We start from the raw sequence: 13,509 nt of genomic DNA on the forward strand, positions 1-13,509 counted from the left end.
TGTGTCACCTGAAACTTAATAGAAATTGGATGTTTTCTTAAAGTTATTGACTTAAAACACACTATTTAATCAACAAATTGGTTAAAAGGATTTTCCTTTTCTTTCTTTAAAAAAACATCTGTATAAAAGTGAAAAAGAAAAGAATGTGATAAATATTGACAAATGGATTTTTTTTTCATGTAATAGTTTGGGGCATGGTGGCTTAGTGGTTAGTATGTTTGCCTCGCACTTTCGTGGCTGGGGGTACGAATCGACTTTTATGGTACCTGTGTGCGCAGAGTTTGTGCCCATTTTTGGGGGGTTTGGGGGGTTTGGGGGGGGGGGGGGTTGTGGTTCATTTAACTTGTTTGAGGTATGTTTCACAACTCCATGTTTAGCTATTAAACAAAAATTGTTTTGTGTCATATCTGGGATTTGTTAGTTTGCTATGAAGTAAAAAAAAAAAAAAAAAAACCCGAGTGAATTCCATCATTTTTGCCAGGGATTGTAGGACCCTGCCTTGCTCTTCTGGTTTTCCTGGCTTGGATATTCCTTTGTTTCTATTTACCTCTGATATTCTCTGTGCCCACTCTTGCCCTTTGGATTGTGTATCACTGAGCTTGTATTGTGTATGACCTGGAATTTTATCTTTATAAAATCAGACCTATCTTTTTTTTCTCCTCCTACATTAGATACCCAGTAGATCATTGGCTGTCACCTCTATATCCATGTGCTCACACAGTAACTAAGAAGCATATTTATTTGACATTTTGGGTGGTTAAATATGTAATTGCAATGATGGCATCCATATAGCAAAATTACTATGCAAAATAGCATTATCTGACTTATGAATAATATTTTGGCAGTACTTGCATTATAATAATGTTTTTAAAGGGTATATGCTTTAATCAGCTGTGTTGTATGTGTGTTACGTTAACCATCTAAGAATAAGCATTTGGAACTGGAAAATATTTCAGGGGCTTCCAACCTGATACCAACCCCTAGCTGGGAAAACTTGTTTGATGAAAGAAAGATACTTCTTCCTTCAAGAACAGAAATCAACCACTAGGATTTGTTCAAATTGATGGTTTAATAAATAATTTATTAAATGTTAAAAATAGGTGCTTTGAATCCTGACCAGTAATATTCTTAATGTTTTCAAATAATGAAACTGTTCACAATCTGGTGTTGCTGTCCATTTTCATACTGTATATGACCAAAAGCATGTGGACACCTTACCATCACACCATACCTGGGCTTTCCCAAAATGGTTGCCACAAAGTTGGAAGCACACAATTGTATAGAATATCTATGCTGTAGCATTAAGTTTCCCCTTACTCCCCTTACAAGAACTAAGGGGCCCAAACCGGTTCCAGCATGAAAATGCCCTAGTACACAGCGAGCTCCATAAAGACATGGTTTGCAAAGACTGGAGTGAAAGAACTCAAGAGGCCTGCACAGAGCCCTGACCTCAACCCCACTGAACAACTTTGGATGAAATGGAATGCTGAATGCACACTAGATCTTCTCGCTTGAGATCAGTGCATGCCTAATATTCTTGTGGTTAAATGGGTAAATCCCCACAGCCATGCTCCAATATTTAGTGACAAGAGTGGATTTGGATTGGAAAATTGAACAAGCACATATGTATCTTTCATACCACTGCTATGCGGATGATACTCAACTCATCCTCTCCTTCCCTCCCTCAGACACTCATATTTCTGCTCAGATATCAGCATGTCTTACAGACAACTCATCATGGATGGCAGCTCATCAGCTGAAAGTTAATCTGAGCAAAACTGAACTGCTGTTCATCCCAGGTGATTCATCCTCGTGGCAGGATCTTGTGATCTCCCTGGACAACTCTCTGACCTCACCTTCGGTCACTGCATGCAACCTTGTGGTAACCATGGACAATCAACTGTCATTTTCTTCTTACAGTGCCTAATCTGACATGCTCATGTCAGTTTCTCCTTTACAAGATCAGAAGCATTCATCCATTACTATCCACACAGGCCATTCAGGTGCTTGTTCAGTTTGAGACTGGACTACTGCAATTTGCTTCTGGCAGGTTTGCCTCTGAGTGCAATTCGACCTCTGCAACTGATCAAAAATGCAGCTGGATGACTTATTTTCAACCTTCCTAAGTTCTCCCACACCACCCAATTGCTATATTCCCTCCACTGGCTTCCTGTAGCTGCCCGCATCAGATTTAAAACAATCATGCTTGCCTACAAAGCCAAAACGAACCAGCACCCACTTACCTCAAAGCACCTAGGTTCTGGAATGTATTACCCTAGATGTCCAAAGGGCTGAGTCACTAGCAGTCTTCAAATGACATCTAAAGACCTACCGCTTCTTGAAGTACTTAAATTAGCAGTTAATAAAAAATAAATAAATAAATAAATTGTGTTGTCTGTGTGCTTTCCTACTATATTACCTCCCTAACAGAGTTCTTAGACTGATAGTATTTTTAGTCTGTGATTAGTGAACTAGTATCAGGGTATGTTTATTGATGGAGACTTCAAAGCACTTCTGTAAGTCACTCTGGATAATGGTGTCTGCCAAATGCCATAAATGTAAATATGGCTATGATGGTCAAGTGTCCAAATACTTGTATCTGTAATAGATAGTTCAGAAAATTGACTGTGCAGTTAATAGCTTGTTCATAAGAACTACACAAGGTGTACTGTGTACTGTGCAGCCTGTCTGATTTTCACATCAACATTTTCCAGAAGAGCGCCACATATGTAATCAGTCGATTTTCAGGCATACATTGTCTTTTCAGGTGACACCAGCTAAATATCCACACTCGTAGACCCAAAACTGGTTGATGTTCTGTGCCCTGTGGAAGCATAAGAATTAATTTTTGTGTTGAAAGAATGAATCCATGAATTTAAAAAATGTATGAAATACTACTGAAACAAATTTATTTTTAGTACACCTAGACATTGTAGAGTATTAGAACAATTTAATATGCTATTTGTAATTGTATATATTTTATGTTCTATTTATTTTTATACAAATTAAATAAATATATTAAATAACAATCCATTTGAGAGTTTTCTCTGGTTCTTACTCTTGTCATACAGTGCATACCTGTAGTATTCTTGAGAAATATTCAGCTCTGTATTTGTCCATAAACTGAATTAAATCTCTCAAAATACTGGCTGCTCTGATTGCGGTTCATTCTTCCTCCATGTGGTTGCTTTTGACAAACAAATGAATGTTTCATACAGGTTATTGGTATAATAATTAGGTCTTATTAGGTACACTTTTCATTATTTCTTTAAATTAATACTGCTTCTTCATATGTTTACTGTGAGTTACGACATCAATTTTAGCACCACTTTTGTAAGCTAATTGGTGGACTGACTGTATTCTCAATATATTCAGTGGAATTCTCTGAAGGTGGTCATCATTATTTTCCTCAGCACTTGTTACGTCCATGGCTACTACACATTGCACCGCTACACAAACATTATGAATTCAAAATCTGTAGCTAATGGTAGATAATAACAGCCTAAAGCAATCCAAATATAGGCCTCCAAATAATGAATATTGTTAATGTCAAACATTTTGTTTGGTGTTGGTTCACCTGTTTGTTTGGTGTGGTCACTGGGCCATGGAATAATTCACTTCTGTGTTACCTAACTATATTTTCTTGTTCTTTGATCTTTGAAATTTCCCAGAGATGTTGTAGTGAGTGTTCCATTATTATTATTCAACCTAGCCTATAACAGTAAGATTTACCAAGTCGTTCAGTTTCAAATACTTTCAAGTGGACATGCTTCATGTTATAGTGGCATTGGCCACCCCTGGGCACCCCTTAGCGACATCCCTGCACAAAAGTTAAGCAAAATATCTGCTTCTTTTATTTGGAACACAATGATAGCCTTCAGATACAAGTCATTGTGAATGTATAACCAGCGACCCAGTTTATGTACAGTGGTGCTTCAAAGTTTGTGAACCCTTAAGAATTTTAAATAAATATGAATACTTAAAACATCAGATTTTCACACAAGTCCAAAAAGTAGACAAAGAAAACCCAATTAAACAAATGAGACAAAAAATATATATACTTGGTCATTTATTTATTGAGGAAAATTATCCTTTAGTACATATATTGGTGAGTGGCAAAAGTATGTGAACCTCTAGGATTGGCAGTTGATTTGAAGGTGAAATTAGAGTCAGGTGTTTTCAATCAATGGGATGACAATCAGGTGTGAGTGAGCACTCTGTTTAATTTAAAGAACAGGTATCTATCAAAGTCTGAGCTTCACAACACATGTTTGGAAGTGTATCATGGCACAAGCAAAGGAGATTTCTGAGAACCCCAGAAAAAGAGTTGTTGATGCACATCAGGCTGGAAAGGTTTTAAACAAAACATCTCTAAAGAGTTTAGACTCCACCAATCCACAGTCAGACAGACTATGTACAAATGGAGAAAATTCAGGACCGCTGTTACCCTCAAAAGGAGTGGCCAACCAACAAAGATCATTCCAAGATCAAGATGTGTAATAGTCCGTGAGGACACAAAGGAACCCAGGGTAACTTCAAAGCAACTAAAGGCCTCTCTCACATTGCCTAATGTTAATGTTCATGAGTCCACCATCAGGAGAACACTGAACAACAATGATGTGCATGGCAGGGTTGCAAGGAAAAAGCCATTGCTCTCCAAAAAGAACATTCCTGCCCCTCTGCAGTTCAATGATCATGTGGACAAGCCATTGGAAATATCTTTTGTGGATGGATGATACCAAAATCAAGTGTTTTGGTTCAAATCAGAAGCATTATGTTTGGTGAAAGGAAAACACTGCATTCCAGCAAAGAACCTTTCCCATCTGTGAAACATGGTGGTGATAGTATCTTGGTTTGGGCCCGTTTTGCTGCATCTGGACCTGGATGGCTTGCCATCATTAATGGATTCTGAACTATACCAGCGAATTCTAAAGGAAAACGTCGGGACATCTGTTCATGAACTGAATCTCAAGAGAAAGTGGGTCATGCAGCAAGACAATGACTAAGCACACAAGTCATTCTACCAAAAATGGTTAAAGAAAAATAAAGTTAATGTTTTGGAATGGCCGAGTCAAAGTCATGAACTTAATTCAATAGAAATGTTGTGGAAGGACCTGAAACGAGCAGTTCATGTGAGGAAACCCACCAACATCCCAGAGTTGAAGCTGTTCTGTATTGAGGTATGGACTAAAATTCCAGTTTTTATTTTAATTTTTTTATTGAAGCCAACTTCATACTATTGAAAAAATTCTAGTTAATTATTGATTTGATTGAACAGGGTTTGCAGTAATCAGACCTGGTTGCTTCTCGTCCAGATGAACCCCATTATGTGTGCAGTTTCATAGATTTGGGCAATTAGTAACTATGGGGCAAATACATTTTCACACAGGCCCAGTTGGTATTGGATTAAAAAAAAATTCTTCAATAAATAAATCTTCATTTAAAAACCTGTATTGTTTACTCAGGTTGCCTATGTTTTGTCTTAGAATTAGTTTGCTTCTGAAACAATTTAGTATGAGCTGTATACAAAAACAAAAGAAATCAGGTTGGGGCAAATACTTTTCACAGCACTGTACTTTTAGGACTTGAGAAAATCTGATGTTTTAGGTCATATTTATGCTGATATATAGAGTGCCGTCCATTAATATTGACACCCTTGGTAAATGTGAGCAAAGAAGGCTGTAAAAAATTGTCTTTATTGTTTATCTTTTTGATCTTTTGTTAAAAATATTCACAAAAATATTCTGCTCTCATGGATATCAAACAATTGCAAACACAACACAGGTTTATCAAAAAATACATCTTTGTTAAATGTAGGTGTGCAACAATTATTGGCACCATTTTTGTCAATAATAGTCAAAGCCAAGATAACAGCTGAGTCTTCTCCTATAATGCCTGATGAGGTGGGGGAATAGATGCCAAGGGATCTAAGACCATTTATCCATACAAAATATCTCCAGATCCTTCAAATTTCGAGGTCCACACTGGTGGACTCTCCTGTTCATTTCACCCCACAGAGTTTCAAGTCAGGGGACTGGGATGTCTGTGGCAGGACCTTGATTTTGTGGTCAATAAACAATTTTTTTGTTGATTTTGATGTATGTTTTGGATCATTATCCTTCTGGATGATCCAACCGTGGCCCATTTTAAGCTTTCTGACAGAGGCAGTCAAGTTTTCACTTAATATCTGTTGATGCCATGTATCCTAACAAAATGTCCAGGACCTCTGGCAGAAAAACAGCCCCAAAACATTAAAGAGCCACCACCATATTTAACCATGGACATGAGGTACTTTTCCATATGGCTACCTCTCTGTGTGTGTGCCAAAACCACCTCTGGTGTTTATTGCCAAAAAGCTCTGTTTTGGTTATATATATTTGGCCATAGAACCCGATCCCATTTGAAGTTCCAGTAGTGTCTGGCAAACTGAAGACGCTTGAGTTTGTTTTTGGATGAGAGTAGAGGTTTTTTCTTGAAACTCTTCCAAACAACTTGTGGTGATGTAGGAGACTTCGGATTGTAGTTTTGGAGACTTTCTGACCCCAAGACGCAACTAACTTCTGCAATTCTCCAGCTGTGATCCTTGGAGATTTTTTGGCCACTCGAACCATCCTCTTCACAGTGCGTTGAGACAATATAGACACACGTCCAATTCCAGGTTGATTCATAACATTTTGAGTTGACTGGAACTTCTTAATTATTGCCCTGATGGTGGAAATGGGCATTTTCAATGCTTGTGTTATTTTCTTATAGTCACTTCCCATTTTGTGAAGCTCAACAACCTTTTTCCACACATCACAGCTATATTCCTTGGTCTTACCCATTGTTATGAATGACTAGCAGAATTTGGCATATGTGTTACCTCGTATTTATACTTCTGTGAAACAGGAAGTCATGGTTGAAAAATTTCCAGTTCCTTGTCACCCAGATGTACTAAAAAAATTAAAATATCAATGGGAATATAATTCAAATATATTTTTCTCATATGAATTCATAGGGGTGCCAATAATTGTTGCACACCTATATTTAAACCTGTGTTTGCAATTGTTTGATATCCATGAGAGTAGAGTATTTCTGTAAAAGACATCAATTAGTCATAAGTACATTGATGATGTATCACAACTCACAACTGGATATACAAGGTATAGAATTCTATTATGTTATATTGCAATCTTTAGTAATACAGATGAGAATTCTATATTATATGTGTGTGTATAAAATATGTATTCATAAAACTCACATGGTCATCCATTGTGTCTCTCTGATCAGATGCCTCTTTCTTCTTATTTTTCCTGTGTGAAAAAATAAGTGTTATAATTTTTTTTATAATTTGGTATTATATTTGCAGTGTGTTGCTAAATTCTGCAGGCAGCTTCAATAGAGAATATAAAATGTATTTCCCTGTAAATATAACTAGTTTTGACTTTATTGCATATGAATGTTTGGTACATATATAAAGGCATGGAGATCAAATGTGACTTAGATCTAGGGCTGCACGATTATGGCCAAAATAATAACCCCGATTATTTTGATCAATCTTGAGATCATGATTATTTATCATGATTATTCATTGATTTTATGGTCAACATATTTTTATTGCACTTTCACATTTAAATAAAAAGACCGCTGCTTTCACGTCCATGCTTTGCTACATTTCTGCTAATGTACAAATCTTTGCATCAAATTAGACTTGTCCTTAAAGTGAATCATCTCGTAGAAGCAAAATATAAATAAAATTGTGCCCAAAATATAGGATAAGTAAAAATAAAAAATCAACCCAATGAAAATATGCATCAAATATAACAATATGCAACCAAATGAAAACAATTCAGGCAAATGCAGAAAAGGCAATAAAAGTGTTTACTGGAGGAGAGACGCAGTCAAATCACCCAATAGAGCGGTGACGCAGGGATGACGTCATTTTGTGCAGAAACCTGGAAGTTACCATCACACCGGTTCCCTCGGTTTTTTGGGGGGGTATTGTGCACAGCACACCTGAACCAGTTTATCTGAAAAGTTTTTTCCTGTTCAGCGTGATGATGTTTAATGTCAACGACAATGTCTGTAGTCTCATTTAGCAACATTTTAATGGCATGATTTCCCGTCAGGCAAGCGTTGGAGCTCGCAGCGTGCTCTTTTAGTAACATTGACTTTGTTTACTTTCTACATGTGCATTTGTTAAGATTTCTGTCCTAGCTCCGCCCCTGTATTGTCACTGGTTGTTCTCTTATGTGCCATCTTTAGTTTCAGCTCTTTTGTGTTCACCCTTAATTACGTTTGTCATTTAAACCCCTCATGTCTCTTTATTCGATGCGAAGTATTGCATGACTTTTCCATGTACCAAGTTTTTGTGCATACTTTCACGGCTCATAGCTTTGATCCTGTTCTCGACCTCGTTGTTTGATTCTTGTTTAGCCTTGTTTATGCCCGTTTGCCGATCACCTGACCTTTTGCCGGTTTTCGACCACGCTATTATCTCATGTTTTGGATTTGTCTACCTCTCTTCAATAAAGCTCTTATCTGCACTTGCATCTATCCTAAACGTCATTACGTGAGAGTTAGCAACCACTTTTTTAAATACATGGTAAAGCTTTAAAAAAAATCATGAATGGAGTTTTACTGGTGTATTTTATTTCGTAGAATAAAACGTGAAAATATTTTGAGCTGACGTTATTTCAGGCTTTTCACCAAAATCCCATTAAAACCATTGACTTTGGGATGGAACCAGAAGGGATAAACGCTAACTTGTTTCCGGGTTTAGGCATACAAAATGACTTCATCCCTGTGCCACTCCATGGTGACTGGCTGTAAGTTTAGGAAGCGCTTGGTTTGATATGCTGCGGAGTTTTCTATTAGCAGAGGATGAACTTTAAACGTCAATAACGCATTCGATCATGTTAATGCAATGGTGGGCCGTCCAAATCTTAATCGAGATCAATCTTTGATTAATTGTGCAGCCCTAACGTATCCAATACTTATATACAATACAAGGCATTATGTAAAATGGAAATACTGGTGTGAATTTCTAACATTTACAGATGAGGATATAAAGGTAAAAATGTAATTTCTGCGCTGAAGAAAACATTTCTGGAACACATTAACCAGCACACACATCTGTTACAGCATCTGACACGACAAGCCACGTTAATACACTTACAAGTTTGTTTGAAGTGCTTAACATAAAACATTCTCATGTTTTGGAAAAACTGGATTTCCCACAGCAGCTCACTCTGTGACCTCTGCTGTTTCTCAGATGTGTTTTATTCATAGAAATGCATTTTTCACCATTGTAAAGTGATGTCACTGATAGGGTTATCCACAGTGATGTCACAGACCCAACTAATCCATAATAAAATTAATTGTCAATTATTTTAATTATCAATTATCAATTTTATCAATTAGTTGTTGCAGCCATAATATATATGTGTGTGTGTGTGTGTGTGTGTGTATATATATATATATATATATATATATATATATATATATATATATATATATATATATATATATATATATATATATATATATATATATAAGGTGTTGTGATGTATGTATGTGTAGATGTGTGGTACATGCTGTATAGTATGATCTGCTCTATTCACTCACCTATGAATACACACAGCACAGAAGATAATGACGCATATTGCAGCAGCTCCTGTAACTGAGGGAACTATGTACCGTAGTTTTGTTGTATTTTGCTGTTGTTCATTCTCTGTATTAGCATCAAAATTAGATAAAAGGAAATGGTTAGTATCCCATGAAATGAAAAATTACTCACAGCATTATGTATGTATGCATGCATGTATGTGTGTGTGTGTGAGAGAGAGAGATACAAAGACATTCTATACAATTCTGTGCTTCCAATTTCGTGGCAGCAGTTTGGGGAAGAACCACATATGGGTGTGATGGTCAGGTCTCCATATACTTTTGGTCATATAGTCTAGCTATTAGTGCAGCAGCAAACCTATTAATCTATGCCTGCAGGCCAGCCCTGTGATTAGTGAATGCTGTTAAGTGTTATGTGGAAGTGACCACCATGGTTGCTGACCAGCTTTGTTTTGAGGACCATCATAAAAGGGCTCTGCTTTTTAAATACAGGTTAGGCCACTGTGTAAACAAACAATTTGCACAGGCATACTTGAACCCAGGTCAGAGGTGCCTTTTTTCATTGAATGGCATTTAATATGCACTATTAGCCACCTCAAGGGCAGCACTAAGATTAAAAGACATTTTTGAAGCAGACACATCGAGTCCAGCTTCACCAGATTCTACAAACTAAATGCCACCCCATTTTTCTGTTTTCTGTGGTGAGTTTGAATGACTCTTGCTCTTGTGAGAGAGAGAGAGAGAGAGAGAGAGAGAGTGGTGGCCTGGAAAAACTGTTCACATTATTGAAAAATGTCAATATATTCTATTAGGAATTTTTTTCTCTCTCTTTTAGATGCATGTGAACCAGAAATAAAGAATTAGCATTTTAAACTCTGGTCACTCTCAGAAAATATTTTGAGATACTAGATTTTTGATTTCCATGAGCTGGAAGCCGTAATCATCATAAGTAAAACCAAAAAAAGGGCTTGAAATATTTCACTTTATGTGTAATGAATCTAGAATATATGAACTTTTGGACTTTTTGAATTAAATTATGGAAACTTTTCCACAATATTCAAATATTTTTTAGATGCACCTGTATGCTAACAGTTAGTTTAGAGATACACACACACACACACACACACACACATGCACAGATTTTCTACCAGCACCTTAATATGTGTTTTTTTTCTGAGTGGACGAATCCTGCAGCAACCCCTCCCCCCACCCACCACCACCACCACCGCGAACCCCCCCAAACTGACAAGGAGAAGTGATGTATGTCAATAATGAAGTCACAGTAGCACCCCTCTGTTATAGTTAGAAACCCCAATAATGACCAAAACATGAATTTTGGCTGTTTGCAAGAATTCAGTCACAGCAACATGTGACAGGTTTTTCCTCGGACCACCATATATGTAATTACCTTCTATATATACGGTTAATATCCACTGCATGTCAAATGAAAAACATGAGTATACTCCTGCATCTGAAAGCTGTACATCAGATATCTGTAGTTCTCTTGGAATTCGGGGATTAACCTGCATCCTGCTCGATGTGTAGTTGAACACAGTTCGGTTTTTAACTGGGCTGTAGATAAAAATAAGATTCCCATCTTTACGCCAACCAATATCTTGAAGTTCACTAGTCAGAGTTCCATTGCAGTGAAAAACAACAGTTTCCCCCTTAAAAGCAGTTCTGTTCATCTGGAGTAGAATATTTTTCTCATATGACTTGGTACAATCTGCAAGAATAAAACAGAAAAGTCTTTTTTTATTATTCATGTGTTTTTTTGAATTATGCTATGAATGCCATATTAATCAATAAAATCATTACCATTATATTGTGTTGTTTTGTATAATTGGATGTATTTAAATTCATTAATTGGAATTTCTGTAATTAACATTAGATCAAAAAAAAAAAAAAACGACCCATGGTAAACATACACACTTTTCTAACATCCATAACATAATAAAAAATTATTAATAATAGAAAATTAGACTAATTTTCAAAAACTCCTCTATTTTCAGTCCAATGAATGAAATGGTTTGAATATTCAAAATGATTCCTCACTGATTATTAGACAACCATGGTGACATTTACTATTTACGGCATTTGGCAGACACCCTTATCCAGAGCAACTTACATTTATCTAATTTTTATACAACTGAGCAGTTTATGCAACTGAGCTGGGCCTTGCTCAAGGGCGCAGCAGTCACAGCTTGGTAGCATTTGAACTCAAGACCTTCTGAGCTGTAGTCCAATGTCTTAACCGCTGAGCTACCACTGCCCAATTGTTTTCCTAAGCCTATTAGCAATTATTTTTCTAAGGCTCTTAAGTCCACTTGTAATTTAATTTACACACTGTAAAAAGACATTAAAAAAAAACATTTGCTATGTCCACTCTGTTGCAGAAAAGTACACCAATAAACCAATGTGTTACAAAGGCAAACAGCTTGAATTCATTATATCAGTATGAATCCTTACCTCCACAAGTTAGAAGAAACACAATGGTGCAAAGTCCTAGATGCAAATTCTTGATCTGAATCAATGTCATATTGACATTAGGTTGCATGTTATTAAATGATTTAAAAAACATTTTCACTCTCAAGCTCAGCCTTGTGTGAGAAAGGATCTGAAGTGTGTGTTGGTACACTACAGGGAGGAGTGAGAGGAAGTGGGTTAAAAAAAACAAACAAACAAAAAAAAAAACGGAACAGCACAGAAAGCTTACTTGCAGCTCCCCTCCTCTTCCCCATCAGAAAAATACTGACCACAGTTGTGTAAAGTAAGAATGATTTTTACTCCCATTTTCTCAAACCTCTGGAGTTTACTCTAACCTTTGCATGCTCTTTGAATAAATATGGCAAGAGAAATTACAAGAATGTTTAAATATGTTAAGGTTAAGATTATATGTATTTTGTAATATTGGCTTGTTTTGCATGAATACTGTTTTACTCATGAATACTTGTTTTGCATGAATACTGAATACAGTTTTGCTTGTCAGCGCATGAGTACTGACTATATACTGATTACAAAACAAATAAATGCGTGGGGAAAATAGATGGGCTTTATTTCATGGTGAAATCAATATCCCAAAATGTCCCAGTGAATATATATATATATATATATATATATATATATATATATATATATATATATATATATATATATATATATATATATATATATATAATGTCACCTACACACTTCCTGTATCATCAACAAATAGTGCTAAAGCTGAAAATGATTAGATATGTTCTATTTCAGTCTTATTTACATATATTCTTATCTACATTGCTGATGAATACTGGTGTTAGTTTAATATGGAAAATACTTAAAACACCATATGACCTATGACCTAAGTTTGATATTTGATCCATCCATTTTTTTCTCCACTGTAATTAGGCTTTTTAGAAATAATACATTTTATTTTAAAAAAGTGCCTTTCACGATACCCAAGGCCACTTCACAAATACAACATGCAAATACAATTCACAAAACACTACAACATATATATATATATATGTTGTACAATTATATATATATATATAATTGTATATATAATTTACAAATGCATATATATATATATATATATATATATATTTATATATACACACATATATATACATATATATACGTTATAAAATATTATACATAAAACCATGAAACACATTATAATTAAGTATTATGTAACCATGTCACAGAGAATATCAAGCCTGAAGAGAGTTTTTAAAGAACTTTTGAATCTAGAAATGGATTCCCGGTTGCGGATGTGATGATGAAGTGAATTCCACAGCTTAGGGGCAATGGGATGATGAATATAAAATATTCTAAAATCTATCCAAGAACTGGGCCTGCAGTTAAATCTTTATATTCAAAATCAAGTAAGAGAACACAGAATAAATGTCTTAGATTGTT

General features: G+C 35.8%; 1 long non-coding RNA gene across 1 annotated transcript; it reads right to left on the reverse strand.

Moving 5' to 3' along the window:
- Window positions 1–730: 730 nt before the first annotated feature.
- Window positions 731–12,414, reverse strand: LOC128608690 (uncharacterized). Its single transcript, XR_008386105.1, has 6 exons — window positions 12,076–12,414; window positions 11,015–11,332; window positions 9,607–9,712; window positions 7,241–7,292; window positions 3,079–3,187; window positions 731–2,824 (listed from the first exon to the last, which is right to left on the reverse strand). It is a non-coding gene; the product is annotated as an uncharacterized LOC128608690 (long non-coding RNA).
- Between the last annotated feature and the right edge of the window lie 1,095 nt (window positions 12,415–13,509).

The sequence above is a fragment of the Ictalurus furcatus genome, chromosome 6, assembly GCF_023375685.1.
Source record: "Ictalurus furcatus strain D&B chromosome 6, Billie_1.0, whole genome shotgun sequence".
NCBI lineage: Eukaryota > Metazoa > Chordata > Actinopteri > Siluriformes > Ictaluridae > Ictalurus > Ictalurus furcatus.